This window comes from Vidua chalybeata, chromosome 4, assembly GCF_026979565.1.
Source record: "Vidua chalybeata isolate OUT-0048 chromosome 4, bVidCha1 merged haplotype, whole genome shotgun sequence".
Classification (NCBI taxonomy): Eukaryota; Metazoa; Chordata; class Aves; order Passeriformes; family Viduidae; genus Vidua; species Vidua chalybeata.
Genome location: NC_071533.1, coordinates 69,892,696 through 69,910,006, shown reverse-complemented (window position 1 = coordinate 69,910,006; position 17,311 = coordinate 69,892,696). Strand labels below are relative to the sequence as shown.

Here is a 17,311-nt window from a genome sequence, read left to right as displayed (position 1 = left end):
ACCAGGTTGCTCAGAGCTTTGTCCAAACTGATCTTGGACATTTCCAGGGATGGGGTATCCAATATACATTTAGTGTATATATATATATACACATACATGTATGAAACATATATATAGACACACACAAAATGTTTATTTTTTATAAATACAAATATAAATGTGTATTATAGTATATATGTAGTACATATATATATTATGTATACATATATTTAGATTGCATATACATTATATATTGTAGAGTGTGTATATATATATTGGAGAAGGCCCTTTGCTAGCTTTTAGGGGTCTTCAAGCAAAAAAAAAAGTTTAAAGCTACGCCTATTTTTGATTTTCTATAACTTTTTTTTTTAGTATATGATACTACCCTATGCAACTGCGTGAACACTGATATCAGTAAGCGGCAGAAACCAGATGGTGAGAGATAAGAAAGCAGGATGGTGTTTGGGTAGGACTTTGGAGGGCTGTGTTTTTCTGGACCACAGGCTGGGCTTTAATTGTGAGGTGGACTCTGAAGAGATTAATTTCATTGTCTGGACAGGAATAGGAAAAAAAAAAAAACTCGTGCAGGAATTAAGTTATTTTCCACAGTAGGTCCGCTCTGTAGTTTGGTGAACGCCCCCGAGCAGGAGTATCAAAGCAGCCTTGAAGTACAGCGGCAACAGCAAAAGGTGAAAAAGATCCGTCTCGCTTAGGAAGAAAATTAGGTTTAACACGCTTGCTTCACCAAACAGGCGCTGATATCCTTAGAGTTTCACGTTCAAGTCGCCCAAGCTCAGGAGCGGGGCGGAGGAGGCGGTGCACGAAGCGGAGGCGGAGAAGGGGAAAGAGGAGGAGGTGGAGGCGGGGGATGCTCGAGGCGGAGCCGGGGCGGGCCGCAGGGGAGGCGGCTGGAAAACAGGCCGGCGCTGGTTCTCGGCCCGCAGTGCCCGCAGCCGCCGCTCAGCCGCGCCGGGAGCCGCTCAGCCGCGGGAGGCAGCGAGGCGAGAGCCGGGCGGGCGCCCCGACCCCGACAGTCCCCTCCGGCACCGCACAGAGAGGTACGCGGCGGGCGGCGGCCCCGGTCCCCTCGGAGCGTCCCCTCGCAGGGTCCCCTCGGCCCCCTCAGCCGGCACCTGCGGCGGGAGGGCCGGTGCCGCCTCGGCGGGGCTGCCCGGCTCCGTCCCCCTCACGGAGCGCCCGGGCAGCGGCGGGGAGAGGGCGGGGGGCTTTGTCTGGGGGCACAGAACCGGCACCCGTCCCACACGCCCACCTCGCCAAGCCGCTCTAGGGGCCGTTCCCTGTGCCCCGTGCCACACACCTGCCCGAGGGGCCGTTCCCTGTGCCCCATCCCACAGTTTCACCTCCCCAAACTACTCCAGGGGACGTTCGCTGTGCCCCATCCCAAACAACACCCTCAGGGTTCAGCCCCGGTGCCCCCGTCCCAAACAACACCCTCAGGGTTCAGCTCGGTGCCCCGTCCCACACATGGTCCCTGGAGGGACCAGCCCTGTGCCCCGTCCCTGAGGGGCCCTCCTCCGTGCCCCATCCCACAATTTCACCTCGCCAAACTACTCCAGGGGTCGTTCGCTGTGCCCCATCCCACGCACCCCAAACCACCCAGGAATTTGCTGGCCCTCATTCCTCCGCCCCTTGACACCCCAGCCCAGGTGCAGAGCAGGTGTCATCCCCGCCGCTTTTTATGGGCACCGTGGGGGAAAGGATCGCGCTCTCGGCTAAGGGCAGAACACGCATGGTTGTGTTGGGATTTTGGGGTGGTTTGGGTGTGTTTTTTCCCCCCTCCCGTGTGTTGGTGTCGGTGAATCTCCCGCATGTGACACGAGTCCGCGCGTGCCTCCGCATTCCCCGCCTGGCGTTCCCGGTGATGACACCGAGAGGAGAGGTTAAGTGGGGAAGTCACCGTGCTGGGGATGTGAGTGACGAGCGGCGAAGGCTCGCCCCCAAGCTTGTTTGTGTTTCTGGTGTTTTCATGTTTATACAAAGCTGTTACAATACCGGGGGCTTGGCGGCTGACACCGGCGTTTTCAGTCGAATCCATCGACTTGTGTGGAATTGCTGCCTCTTTGAGATCGGTGTGGTAGATGAAGGATTAGTTCCGAACGCCGGGTAGTAAAATGCTCAAAGCCAATTGTCAGTTACGGAAACTCAAAACAAAGCTTTTATTTACATTCTCATCCCCGTACACAGAGCTGCTGTGCTGCATCGCTGCTCTGCTCATCCCAAAAAATGCTTTCTGTGGATTATAGACACGCTGTCTCAGACCTGGTGCCGGGACCAGCTGTAATTGCCTGATATATTAGGTGTAAACACTGGCTTTACATAAAAGTGAAACCATATGTATCGCCTAACACATGTCCATGCTGTGATCCTGCACAAACAGAGTCGAGCCCAGAGCCCTGTCCTTAGCTCACCCTGTTGATCCACGTTTCCCGTAGCCTGTACGACGCAGTCCTGTTCCCAGAGTTACCAGACAGGTTTAGTGGAGACCAAGAAATCAGCCCAGGAGCATTTCTTTGTATTGTGCAAGAATGCTGTTATGTTCTCAGTCCTTTACAGATGTTGTTTTATTGACTTAGTGATAACATTTTGCTCTCCTAGGTCCTTTTCCCTTTCCAGATTGTTAGGCCAGCACTTACTAATCTTTTATGGCACTGCTGTGGAACAAATGTGTTTTTTAGGGAGTAGTAAGCTCTGTGGTTTCAGCTGGCTTTGCCTCTAAAAAAAACCCAGCACTGCCTTTTCCTTGTGCCACTGTTGTGGAGTGGGTAGCCGGACTAGGAAGCCTGTTTGGATGACTACTGAGCTGGCAAAAAATCCAACAGGCTTGGGTCTGACTCAGTGCCTGGATCCTCAGCCATTGTGTGGCTGATCAAATGTTTACCTGGAATTCTTAGGGTTTGGAGCAGCATCCAGCTGGTATTTTGGCTAAACTGTGTGTGGAAGGGGGTGTAGAGGTCTGAGGCTTTAAATGCTAAAAAATCTGGCTGATGCTGGGTGCTGTGGTCGTTCATCCCTCTCCATCCTTTGGCTCCGTGGAACAGCGGCTCTGGAGCTGTTCTGCTTCGTGCCACGCTTCCCTGAAACGCTGGAACGTGTGGCTGGAGCCACAAACACGCTGCACGTGTCCTGGGATCCCGTGTCCTCAGCCCTGCTGCTGGCACTCGTGGTTGTCCCTCTCTGGTTTGAGCTGGAAGCGCTTTCTGTGGTGTCTCTGAAACTCGGTGTTTTTCTGGGATGGCGGAATCCCAGTTGACTTGGTGGCACTGGAGGGGTCGAGGTAGAGTTTGGAGAACTCTGTCAAATTGTTGACATTCCTTACAAACAGCAGGCATGGTTTCTGGGCTCCCTACAGCATCTAAGAGGTGTGATGGTGCTTTTACTGACCTCCACCTTAGCCAAGTAGTGTAATTTGGGTTTTTCTCACTCATCCATCCTCAAAAGCTATGGGACCCCTGCCCATCTCTGCCTCAGAAGCTTGGAGGAGTATTCCTGCATCTTGCTGCCAGCCTCAGGAGTGTATCTGCCTGTCTCTCAACCCCACTTCCATCATTTCATGGTTTTTGTTCCTGTCATATCACTGAAAACTAATCCCTTCTAATCAAATCTGAGGTTCTCCAACTAAATTCCTGCTGGCCCAAGTGAGTGTCTAAGGGAAAATTGTGATGCTGACTTCTGGAGTATGTGGAATTACTTTGTATGATTGGGTTATACAAAAAAAAAAAAAAAAAGAGAGAAATTATTTTCTCTTGTTTTTTTCAGAAGTATTAAAACACAGCCTGCTGTGTTTCCCAAATCTCACCGCTGTCTCCTTCTCTCAGTAATTGTAATTAACAGACCAGAAAATGGAAAAATGTAGAAATACCCTTTCCCACTGGCCGCAAACATTAGTCCTCTCCAGAAGTTAATGAAGTCATGTCTATGGAAATTAAAGAACTTATTTTTTGAAATTCTGTTGGTGAGCTAAAACATTGTGTTAGAGTGGTAAATAATAAATAAAAGAGCTGTAAAGATCTCCTCTTGGAATTGATGTGGGTGAAGAATGGATTTGAACTCTTCTTTCTCTGGAGAGTCTAAACCTCTGGCTCTAAGATGTAGCTGAGGGATCTGTCCTGCTCTGCTTGCGTGCAGAAACTGATCTAAGCACAGCAGTAACGTGGGAGGGAGATGGTAACCCACCATGAAAACAGGGAATAGAAGCATAACCATAAAAAATCCCAAATGCAACCAATTCATTGAATTATGGAATCCTAAGATACAAATAGTTTTACAAGTGACACTTCAAAGCCACCTTTATGGTGTTTCCAGACTGTGTTATCATCTTTGTTGTCTTCCTGTTGAGGGAACATGAACATTTTCAGCTACCTTGATTTTGTGTCCCATTTTCATTGGCTCTGTTGCTGTGTTGGCTTTGCTGTGTCCAGGCATTCCCTGCTCTGTGTTGAGGGCACATGGGTGTGTGCTCTGTAATAAATCTTGAGTTTATAGAAGTCACAGTGGAAATTGGTTGAAAAGCTCTCCTTTTTTTTTTTTTTTTTTTTTTTTTTTTTTTTAATAATCTAAAATTTCAGTGGTTTCTTCTTGTTTTAACAAAGATTCCAGAAATACCGTGGGTGGGAATATGAACCACTTGGAAAATAAATCTTCATGGCGACTCCAGTTACCACCATGAGTGTGGTGGCACCCGAGGAGCACATTGGTGTGGTGCAGGTGGTGTGTGGCTCTGCTCTGGGAAGTGGCTTTGGAGAAACCTCAGTTTGAGGTCCTGTTCTTGTGTTTCCATGAGAACCAGTGCCCTTGAGGGGCCCTGGGATAGGGTTGGGCTGCAGGCTGGAGGAACAGTGCAGGGCTGCACCAGGAGAAGAGAAAGCTCTGGGGATACCTTTGAGTGCCTAAAGGGGCTCCAACAGAGCTGGAGAGGGATTCTGGATAAGAGCCTGGAGTAACAGGACAAGAGGGAATGGATTCCCACTGACAGAGGGGACTTTTAGATTAGATATTAGGAAGGAGTTCTTTATTCAGACAGTGATGAAGCCCTGGCACAGAAACTGTGGTTGCCCCATCCCTGAAAGTGTCCAAGGCCAGGCTGGACAGGGCTTGGAGCAACCTGGGCTAGTGGAAGGTGTCCCTGCCCATGGCAGGGGGCAGGAATGAGATGATCTTTAAGGTCTCTTCCAACCCAAACCATTCTGTGATTCAGCCAGCAGCCCTGAGCTGTGGATAACCCAGCACACAGGGTTTTTATAACAATGTATTTGCTGTCTGAACCCAACAGCAGCATGACAAGGACGTTTGCTCTGGGAGATGTGCTCTATATTCCAGTGACCTTTTCTTCTGGAAATCTCTAAATACAGTGAATGTGGTGGTGTTTGGTGAATTTTAATCATGCCTTTGGTTTTAAGTGCAGTTTTGGTGTGACTTTTCATGGCGGCTTGAAGTTTTTGTTTTGTGACGTGTTGGGGCCAGGGCCGTGAGGTTGTGAGGATGGGATGGAAGGGAAGTTGTAAGGATGCAGCAGGAGTGGTTTGGCTCTGAGGAACGCCTGGGTTGCCCTGAAGGTGATGAGCTCAGCAGCAGGAATGTAATGCAAGAGGGGTGAAAAATCCCCTCCCTGCTTTTCCTGCTGGAGTTTGATCCCTGAGCTATTCTCGGGTAGTTCTCTGCTACCAGGCCCTGCTTTAAAGTCTCAGTGAAACAAGGCACTTATTGTTGGTGCTCTTTCATTCCAAGTGATGGTGGCTGGCAGCTTGCTGGGTCTGAGTGAGACAGATTTTGCAGCCCCAGAGTAGTGATTTACACAGGGTTGTTGTTGGATATTCCCTTTTTGGGGCAGTTTCCACATCATGCTGTAAGACCACGTTTCCCTCACTTCCTGAAGCAGAAGGATGGAGGGAGCACTGGGGGCCACAGAACAGATCAGTGGCAGAGAGTGAGGAGATCTCAGCTGTGGAGGGCCCTAAAGAGCTGAACTGACGTGAACTCAGGCAATTTCAGCTTGTAGGGGATTTTTGGTTTGGTAACTTTCATTTCTTTTATCCAACAGGTCTTTCAAGGGCTTCAAAGCCTTTATAATGGCTCGAAAAGTTCATTTAATTCCACTTTTAGTGTGTGTGTGTGTACTTACTGAGTTCAAAGGCAGGAACTACCTTTTAAGAAATAAAGAAAATACTTGTTTTCCTGGCTGGTGAAGTAGAAAACTAAATGGATGTAGATAACTGTTGAAGAATTGATACTTAGTTATTAACTTCTTCACCATTCATTATTCCTGATAATGCCAGATTGTCCTAAGTGTGTCCTCTAGACTGAGCTGAATGGCAGGGAATAGTGTAAGCTGCTGGCATGCTCGGAATGACTGAAACATTGGACAGGATATGGTGATGTTGGCACATTTTGAGAAGGGGGAAGAAAAAGCATGTTGGTTTTGGATCATTTGTGTCCTGAAGTACTTACTCAAGCTCCCTTGTAGCTGACGTAGGCAGAAAATGCCTTGTGCTAGGCGAAGCAGATAGTCCTAGCCTATTCCTAAACTGGGATTTGCATGGGAAAGGAGGAGTTTCTTTAATTTTTCAGGGCAGATGGGGAATGGATTTTCTCCCCAAAAGGTTGCACAGGTACAGCATTCAAGTGTGCTCATCTGATGTTTCTGTTGGACAGGTATTTAGTCTGAAACAAAAATTAAAACTTCTCCTGTCCCATGGGATGCATGTTCCAGGATATAGATGTAACCTCCTGCTTTTATCTCCAGTCTTCTTCTAACAGGATTTTCTCTTTTGAAATCAGTCATTGTTGTGATCCCAGAGGACTCTGCCAGGAAGATGTGCCCGGTAATCCTTTGGTTGATCTCCTGAAGCTCACGGACCCTTTGGGAAAGTCTGGCAAGCTGGCACGAGGGTTGTTTTGCAAGAGCCTGGCTTTAGGAGTGGAGCTGCCCTGAGATGTTTTCTCTGAGCTGTCCTGTCTCCGACTGCTTGTTTCCTCTCTTGCATAACTCTTTTCCAGCCATCAGAGCACAGGCTGACTTACACAGATTTAAGATGCTACTTCTAGGAAAAGGGGTCATCCCATTCCTGTGCATGTTCTGTTGTAACTGTGGGTGTGAGATCTTGGTCAGGGAGCCCTGGCAGAAGATTATTTTTTTATGGGCTTATTTTTTAGTTGGATCCAATCCCTGACCTGTCGCATGACTGATGCTGTCAGCACTACACGTACAGTCAGGGCTGTCCTTTAAGGACAGTACAAACTGGGATCTAAGTTTTCTGGGATTGCATAACTGTGCCCTCAGATGTGCCAGGGTGTACTGACAAACACACACACATGTGGTTATAGCTGGGATTTGCTCACAAAGACACTCACATGAGTATTTCTCCCTGGGACCACTTCTGTCACCTTCCTCCCTTGTTGTTCCATAGACAGAGCTTGGAGGTTGACTTTGGATTTTCAAGAATGAGCCAAGAGGATTGTGGGGGGGTACGCAAGGAAGCAAAAATTCTTAAAACCGCTTTGATAGGTCGAGCTTTAACCCTGAGATAAAGGTTGGTACTTCAGAGTTTACAGTTTACACTCTGCTGCTTGGATGCTCTGACCCCACGGGACACTTTGTGCCATTCATTAATGCTTGCAGGAGCATAAAGCCCTCCCAGCAGACTAAATTAAATGTCCTTTTCTAGTCGTGGGGAGCTCACACCATCGCTCCAGTGTCACAGTGGCATCTGGTGTCTCTGTTTGGGCTTTGTGAGAACTTGACAAAGGGCTGAGTGTGACCAACCGTGGGCTTTGGAGTGAAGCACCGGGTCATTAATCTTTTTGTTCCCTGATTCCCTTTGGGGTGGGCTCCAGGGCTGTGTGGTGGGCAGGGATCCAGTCCTGAAGATGTTACACATGAAAATATTCCAGGGAGGAGCAGAAGAAAAGCCTAAAGAGAAGAAAGAGAGAGCTGCTCAGACTGCAGGGTGAGATGGGAAGGGGACAAATGGGAGGGACAGTAGGGATGGGCTCCTGTTAATAACTGTCCCCATGCTGTGGGATGATGTCCCATGTGAGAGGGACTGTGTTGTTGGGAAGGCTGTGCTGGGGAGCTCCTCTTCCCGTGCCTGTTTTGTGAGTCCAGCTCTTTGTGTTGTCCCTGTATTGCTCCTCCAGGAATGCAGGGAGGAGGTACCATATGGGAACAGGCAGCTGCTGCACGTGGGATCTTACAGTGTTTCTCCAAGGTCTGATGGAAATATTAGGGAGGCTTGCATGCTTTGGGGCTGCTGCTGACGTGTTCTGTTGTCATATTTCTGCTACAAGCAAAGAGCTGCAGGGCCGGAAGGGACCTTAAGTTGTCTAATCTGACCTCCTGCCCCAAGGCTGGGTCAGATCTATCCAAACTTTCCCAGCAGATGTTTGTCCAAAGCAGTTGTTAAAAGTCTCCAGTGATGGACTTTCCTCATTGTCCCTGGGTGATCCTAGAAAGTCTGTCATTGTTCATGCCATTACCAAGATTTTCCTGGTTCCTGACTTTGATTTCTATGCAGCAGTTGAGAATTGCTGCCCTCTTGCCCTTTTGTTACTGTACAGAGTGAGCTATTCAGTCCTCTGGAGCTGCCTTTGGGAATCTCTGGGCCATGTCTTCCTTGAGCTGCAGCATCCAAAACTTCCCTGGAGAGCTGTGTCTGATACCTGCGTGTACTGAGCCAGCAAACACCATTTTGTGACTCTCAAGTAGACTTTTGGGGTGTGATGAATGCATTTTACTTCTGGACAAAGCGCTGGTGAAGTGTTTTGTCATGGAAGGTTTTATTACGGCTTTGTCTCGAACAGAGCACGTGCTTTTCTTGCTCAAGCGCTGTCTTTTCCACAGGGGTGTGTTGTCTGATCTCTGACTGTTCCAGAATAATTCCTTGCTGTTCTAAGGTGAAGGAAGTCCTTGCCAGCTGCCCTGACCAAAGCTTTCCCTGTGATTAGCTTGATTACAGCTCAGCCATTGTACTTTCCTGCTCTGACCTGGCAGCTGTAGCTCAGGAGTGACCTCCCCTTCTCCCTCCCTGCCGTGATTACACTCTGTGCATCTGATTTTGTACCTGCTGTCCCTTTGTTCCCCTGAAGGATTCAGCTATTCATGCATTTCTAAAGCTGGTAAAAAGTGGACGTGAAGATTATGCTGAGAGGTAGCACTCAAATATAAAACATGACAGAAAACAGATCAGCCAGTCCTAGAAGCATTATTTGCTAAGGTAAACTCCTTCACTTTATTTTTTTGGGGAAAAAAACCCCAAAACCTGCCTGTGTGTATTGTTCCAGACATTTTCCCTGGATCTATTAACACTTCTATTATACCTTTCAGTGGGAGAGAGTAGGATGTGTGTGTGAAAGGTTGGTCTGCACACAGAGGGCCTTTGTCCTGAGACAACTGAAGAAGCTCTCACCAAAATGAAAGCTGGTCTGGACAGGTCTGAAACATCTTTTGGCATCACCTTGTGTTTATTGCTGTGGGAAGAGCAGGTAGGGAGGAGCAGTCTGGCTTTTTTTTTGTTTGGATTATCACTATGTATCTTTGAATTCCTCAGTGTTCTTGCAGAGTTTTTGTATGATAACTTGTGTAATGTGAGTCCTCAGTTTCTCTTGTTCTCTTTCCAATTGCAGTGAAAGCTCTGGTGTTTCATTCCTTACTTTTTTTCTCTGCCAGTTGCAGACAGTGGGATCTTTAGTCATGTGGAAGGTATTTTATGGACAGCTTTAGAGTCTGAAGTACTTGCTAGCACTGAAGAGGTGTAAAGTGATGTAGACTCTTGGGCAAAATCCCTTTTCCAGTGTTCCTTGATAAAGATTTCTTAGAACTGAAGAGTAAGTGACGTGGCAAAGGAGATTTGAAGCTCTCTCATCTGACTGCCTGCTCCAGACAGGGCCAGGATCAAAGGTAGGTTTCTTGTGAACTTTTTTGGACTTTTTTTAGTCAAGAGTGGCAGGTTGATGCCATGCTTCGTGCTCTCATGGTGAGGAATATTTTGCTCCTGTCTGATCAGTATTTCCCTCACTGTCAGTAATTCGCATTGTTTCTTGTCCTTTGGTTTCTGCCATCCAGTCTGGCTCCATCTGCTCAGTAAACCTCAGTTAAGTAGTTGAAGACAGTAACTGGATCTCCCACTAGCCACCATTTCTTCTCCAAGTTCAACAACCCCTGTTCCCTCATTCCCTCTCACATCAAGTGTTCCAGTCTGTTGGCTGCTGCCTTTCCAGCTCAGTGATCCAAGCAAATTTGGATCGCAAGGGTCATGGAATCACAGAATGGTTTGGGTTGGAGGGGTCCATAAAGATCATCCAGTCCCACCCTCCTGCCATGGACAGGGACACCTCCCACTATCCCAGGCTGCTCCAAGCCCTGTCCAGCCTGGCCTTGGGCACTTCCAGGGATCCAGGGGCAGCCACAGCTTCTCTGGGCACCCTGTGCCAGGGCCTCCCCACCCTCACAGGGGAGAATTTCTTCCCAGTATCCCATCTATCCCTGCCCTCTGTCAGTTTAAAGCTGTGTGTTTCACCCATCCAGTCGGTATCTCCCCATTTTTCTATGTTGATAAGCCCTGGACTTTTGTTCTTTCCACCCATATTGATGGCTGTTATCTTGTTTCAAAACAGAGATTAAAGCCAGAGGTTTCAATTCAAGGGAACCAAACTCTAAATTTTCCTGCTGGATTTGGAAGGAGAGGTCTCCCCGCAGGCTGTGTCCTGCTTGCTTGCCTGCACTAGTCTGATCTTAGGAACATTTCTGGCTTAAATGGATCCAGCTAAATCTCACAACCTGGCGTTTTTTAATTTTGTTGTTCTCCACAAGGTACTCTCAGGTTTGCTGTTCTCAAAAGCACAGCAGTGAGCAGCTCAGGGCAAGACTTTGCAAGGCATAGCTGAGTGCTTTCCATGGCTCATCCCTTGGGCTTTGCCTTCATGCATCTGTGGAACATTGTTGAATGTCACCATTTTGCCCTGACCCTCTAAGAGCCTTTTCTGGAGCCTTGCTGAATAGATTTGGTCCCTGTTTTTTTATTTGTACCTGGGGCTTCTCTTTCTTAATTATCTCCCGATGTTGATATTGGACCAGTGCACGAAGATCATTTAGAAATTGAAATCTGTACACCTTGGTGCTTGCAAATCCTCCCAGCTGAATCATCTGTTGGGTTTATGGCCATACATTCCAGTCTGTCATCCCAACTGGTAATGAAAATATTACACAGCTCTTATGCCTGGCTAGACCCGCTTTCCAGTGCCCTCCCAATTAGATAACAAACCCTTGATAATTATGCTCCGAGAAGGATGTTGTCATGCAGCCATTTTATGGTGATTACATCTAATTCATGTTTTCTTAGGTGGGTCTTATGGGAATGTCATGTGGAACAGCATCAGAGCTAAAACAGATTGCATTTCTGATTCTCCTTATCAATCCTGTACATTTTTTCCTGGTGATGCACAGATACTTTATTGCTCCATAGATTTCTGATGCTAGAAGGAACCGTAGAGATGATGGGACCTGCCCACACTGAAAGTTCAGCTGAGCAAGTCATACCAGATTGATCAGAAGTTTTGTAATGGGACAGTTGTGACATGACAGCTCCAGCAGATCAAGAGGAAACAAACGTGATGTGTTTATGGATCCCAAACAAAATTAAACAATTACCTGGATCCAGCCTTTGGAGCAGCCTTTGAACGAATCCCAACCCTTTTTCTGCAAGGGCTGGGAACATAAAGAACGTGTCTAATCTGTGCTGATATCAGGCAGCAGTTATCAGTGCCTACGTGCTGTTACTCAGATCTCGTTAGCTGCCTAATTGGATAATAGGCAGGACACTTCACAACTGCATAAGTATATTAAGCTTAATCTGCTCTGGAGCAGGGAGGGGAAGATGTGCTCGGTGACAAATGGACACAAGAAGATGCCCAGTGGGGCGGGGGTGTAAATATGGGGCTGTGTCCCCATCACTTCAGTCCCAGTAACTTTCTGAGGCAGAGGTTCTGTGTGTCTGCAGCATTTACATCAGTGCTGGAGTCCAGAGCAGAGACTTTCAGACTTTACCCATGTTGGCCAGGCAACTTCACCTCCAAAAGCACAGTTGCTCTCATAGTTAAATCCCTTCCTAGTTTTTTTTAATAAAATGTGTGGTATAACTTAATATCTGTTTTTAAATCCAACATGATAGAACAGAGAGAAGCATCCTGTGTGCTTGTATGATACTGGACTTTGCAGCACATTCCTGGTCCTAAAGCTTGTTTCCAGCACATGCAGGTGCACAGACAGGATCAGAAGGCTTCCACAGTTCTGTACATGGAGAGGAGAAGCTGTTTGAATATCAAATATTCTTCCCTTTCTTTCCTGAAAAAATGCAGTTACTGCAGTTACCCAGTTTTAAACTTTTGGAGTGGGTTGCCTCTTTCCAAAGGTGCAATGAAACCTACGTCAGATTCTTATAGATGTGGGTATGAGCACATTTCATGAGTTGTCACCACCTGTTCTATTCTCAGGAGAAGGGATCTGCAAAGGACATTTCTGGGTGAAAAGATGCATCTGCTAAGGGGATCTTTAGCTCAAGGTAATGGGAGAGTGGCTGTGTGAATTGTGTCCTCACCCTTTTTTTTTTCTGGATTCCTTTGGGACTGGTGGAGTGTTTTCACAGAAACCCCAAATTGAGCCCAGCTTTTGGCCCTGTATCCAGTGTGAGGTGCCTACAGCTTTTCATTAATTTCTTAACCTCATAGGAAAAGTATCTTCACCTTGTGCTGTCCAGCATCTCTGCCTGTAGCCGGCAGGAAAGACAGGAGCCAACCTCTTAATCTGTAAGTGTCTTAAGCAAATGTAAACTCCATTAAGTGTGTTTATCACTGAGCAGCTCATTCCCAGCTGTGCAAAGCACCTCGTGGTTGGTTTGCATGGGATGTACAGAGGATTCTCTGCTGCTTTGTCCTGACATCTGTGTTTGTGACCAGCAAGGGTTAAGAGCGAGGCACTAAGGTTAAGCACTAAGGTGCTTGCCACAAAGGGTTAAGTGTGAGGGCACTGTTCTGCTGTACTGTGAATTTAAAGCCTGCTGACTTTCCCATGGAAAATGTCATTTAAAACCAGATCCCCTAAATCGCTTTTATTTTGGCTGAAGGGAAGACACCGTGGGGTGTTTGGTCCGTTTTGGTGTAGACAAACTCCCAGATGGAGGAACTAAAGAATGGTGATTGAATGCAGAAGAATTTCTGTGGTTATCCACACCTGATCTAGTGCCTGCACTAAAAGCGTGATCAGCAGGGAAAAATAGTATTTTTTTTCCAAAGGATAGCTCACATCTCAGCAGCCAAATTCTTGGGACAGGCTTTGGAGAGAGCCTGTGTCCTTGTTTTTCTTAGGTAGTCCCTCTGAGACCCTGGTGGGGGGCAGCTGCAGGTAACTCTTCCCTTCTTTTGCTTGTGCCTGGGTCATGATGCAGTTGGAGGCATCCAGAAGAAATGAAAGAGAGTGGGCTACTACAGATGGTCTCCCCAAAGTGCTGGATGTGTTGATAGCATGTTTTCTGTAGCTATACACACCAATATTGCCTTTATCTCCCATCCAAATCTGCTGGGTATTGATGTTCACTGAGTCTGTCATCAACTTGGAGTCAGGCTTGACTTCAACCTGTACTTATTAAAGAGTGAAGAAGGCTCTGTCATATGCAGTTGATAAGGGAATTTACAAATAAAAGTGCATATTAAACTGTCAGTAGCATTTTTTCCCCTCTTTATCTGGAGAAAAAAAAAATAATAGCATGGGTTGTTTTCTTTCTCCTGCATGGGCAATTTCTAGACGTGCACTCGCAGGATTGTTTTTCAAACCCAAGATAACCCTTAGGGTGGTCCTGTCTGGTCCCTGCCTGCTACAGATCAAAGCCACACCCAGACAGGCAGGAATCAAAAGCAGAACACCTGCTTGGTTGGTCTCTAGTGTGTTCTTTGCAGAAAGTTTTAAAAATGTGTTTTATCAGGACGGTGAGGTGGTGAGATTTGTGATGCTGTGGATTTGCCCTTGTGGCTGAGCATGGATGAGCTGTCCTTGCAGAGGGAGCCACAGTAGGATTGTGTCACTCTAGGTCTTCATTAGGGTCGCTAAGCACTATTTTAAGTTTCCTGAGCTTAAGTCACAGAAGATCTGATGTCTGGAGTCAAGGCCTGGCCCGTGACAGGCTGTCCTTTGGAAAGCTGTGCAAAGATCCTCGTGTCTCTCCAAAGCAGTGCCCTGTATTTCAGAAAGGAACATTGTGAGCGAGGAGAACAAGTTTCAGATCACATGTTCCCCAGCAAATACTGTCCTTTCGATAGGAAGACTTGTTGGAGAATGTTAATTGAGTCCCTTTTTAAATGAAGGAGGCTTTGCTTCCTTCCCAAGTTTTCAAAACAAATTTTCCAAATACAGTGCCTATGTTTCATTCAAGTGTAAATCCTTTCTCTTTAACCTGGAAGTTATCCCAGAAAAAAGCCTATCCATTCACTGCAGGACAGACCTTTGTGGTTGTAGAGGGAAAAAAAGAAGTGGATCAAACTGTCCAAACAGGAAGGGTATTAAGAAAAGCCTTTGCTCAGTGAGCAGAGCTCTCATTTCAGTTTAAATGGTGTCCTACAAATTCCACTTTACATCTCCATTGCTTTTGAAGCATCACACAATGGTTGAGGTGTCTGCTAAATTTAGAAATGACAATTTTTTCCCTGCCAACACGCCAGCCTAGCTGGAGGGATTTCAGCATGTAGTTATGGGATGGATGCAAGGGGGGATTTGAAATTTACTGGCTTGTTATCTCATCTGACTTGCACATAGCTCTGCCCTGGTAGGGATTTAATACCTTACACTGATGCCTTTTCTTTCAGAAGGCATTAATGGAAATGCTTTTCTGGCACAGCCAGGTGCTTGTGCTGTTTTACATTCGGTGGAGCTGAGGTACTGAAAGGGTCCAGCGTGGTGTGCTGAATAAAATGAGCTCCCACCTAAACACGTTGAAATTGTGCTTTCTTTTGAGCAAGTTATGGGTAGGATTGTCGCTCTTTTACTGCAGTCACATGGGGAGGCTGTGGAAGCAGAGATAAATCACAAGTGTCCCAATTCACAGTTTCTACTGTTTACCATATGACAAATCTTCCTGCTCTGTGAAAAATGTCTTAGATCTAAAATACATCTTTTTTTTTCTTTCCTCAGCCTGCGGAATTTAATTACTCTCTTTCTGAGCAACATTTTATCTCGGTTCTGTGAAGCTGTTTGAGGCACAATTTATGCAGAGGATCAATACTAAAGTAAACTTCCCTTTGTTTTGGTAAAAAGTCTTGATTGTCACAGAGAAGAAACATTTTGAGTTCAGGTGTGTTGGGAGAAATGAAAGGCACCTTGCAGCAGTGGTAATCCATCACTGGAGTGCATCCCACAGCACTCCAGGCTCCACTTTACCTGCAAGGCACTTAAAACCTCAAAGCACAAGAAGGCGACTGGAGGAGGTTTTCTGTTGGAATCTCCAGACAAAATTTCATCCTTGGGCTTTGTTTTGAAGTTTGCAACAAGATGGGAACAAAGGTGAAGGTGTCATTGTTGTGTTTTCATCTCTTTTCTCACCCACCCTTCTGTTTCTTTGGTGCTGTTTGACCTTTGAAGATCCCTTGCAGCCCCAACTGTTCTGTGATTCCATGATTCATGAGCTGTTTCTGCTCTCTGCTCCATTCTGCACTCAGGAGGAAAATCACTCAGCGGGGGGAATTGTTCCTGTCGCTGTACACCAAAAACGTGGCCCTGTATAGGAGATTTTCCATAGCAATACTGATTTCTTTTGGATATCTGTGGGTGACCTGAGTGCAGACAGTCTGTAGTGAGGAGATCTCTTTGCTTTTATACTGAAATATTTCTTATTGTCATACTCAAACCCATGGGGAAAATTCCCATCTTCTTCAAGGAAAGCTTTTGATGGGACCAGACAGCCAATCTGCCAGCCATAACCCAGCCTTCAGGATCTCAGGACTTGCTTCCCAACCTGAATTCCCCTGCCCTGGGCTCTGTGCTGCTCCGGGGCGTGTTTGTGCAGACAGCAGGATGGAGAAGGCTGCGTGAATCGCAGCGTGCCGAGGCCAGCCCTGGGTACGTGTCTGCTGCCTCAAAGCTGGAACATGTGGTTTGTTTAATGCTCCAGCAAAGCACGAGCCCAGGGAAAGTCTCTTTGATACAGCTGCACCTGGAGAGACATATTTTTCCTGGAGTCACGTCTAGTCTGTTCCAGGCTGAAGTCGATCCAGTTACTGTGGGAGTAAATCCATGCGGTGTTTGGCTTTTCTAATTCTGGTTCTCTTCCCATAGTGTTGCTGTTGGATTTAATGATTTTCCCTGTGGCTTGAATGGTAAAGATGTGGTAACTGCTTGGGGATGAATTAAAATCAAAGATTCAGTGTGGGTGTTGCTTTCAAAAAGAGAAGAAATAATGCTATTTTGAGAGCTGTGCTGCTATTTCAGGGCAGTTTGGTAGGTCTGGGTTCTGAGAAGTGGTGAGGAAAAATAATTGCTTTTGGCTATCATGTCTCTTATGGTGTGTCCTGAAATGATCCTCATGTACACATAGAGCTGGAACCAGTACTGAGCCTCTCTGCATGGGGATTTGTTCCCTGTCTCACCCTCCTGGTACAGAGGATGGGAGGAGCAGAAAAGATTCCTGTTGAAATTTTGCTCCCAAGCTTGCTGCAACGAATTTAAAACCCCAAACCACAGCAAATTCCCAAGTGTAATATGGACACCAGTGTTTATTTGACTGAGACACGATTGTGTTCTGAGTTGTGCAAACACAGGCATATTTCCTACTTAATTAAGGCTCGTTTTATGAATTAAGATTCCCAAACAATTGGAGAAAGAAGGAGGGTGGAAGAGATAAGATCTCAAGGTTGTGCAGATGGGATAGGGTACTGCTCTTTTTGGCAGCTGAAATATGACTTCTGCAGGAAACTTGTTTGCAGCATTGTTCTATTAATTATGCCAATGTTTTTAGCTTATAACATTTTTTTTCTGTAGTTTACTGTCTGTCTTTCCTTCCTTTTACAGTCCTGGAACACCAAGCTTTGCTTCTGCCAGGAGTGTAGGAGTGGCAGATACCTCCCAATGCTCAGTGTGGTTGAGGAGCTCGAAATAGGGGTCAGCAGAGCTGGAAATAGGGAAAAAATTCCCACTGTGGGTCCACCAGAGCCTGGCAAGCTCGCAAAGACACAGGAAAAGGCAGACCAGTTTGGGACTGGTTGTTGCTTGTCATGTTTGGTTAAACATGTTCCTGAGCTGTCAACCCTTTGTCCTGTCAGGCTGACAGAGCCAAACTGC

The 17,311-nt window shown here is 46.6% G+C and overlaps 1 protein-coding gene across 1 annotated transcript in view; it reads left to right on the top strand.

The window, feature by feature from the left end:
- The first annotated feature begins 886 nt into the window (after positions 1 to 886).
- The window catches only part of SMOX (spermine oxidase), a 50,719-nt gene continuing 34,294 nt past the window's right edge, over positions 887 to 17,311 (top strand). The window contains exon 1 of the mRNA XM_053939943.1: positions 887 to 1,037. The gene's annotated coding sequence lies outside the window, so the exon portion shown is untranslated. The remainder of the gene's footprint in view (positions 1,038 to 17,311) is intronic.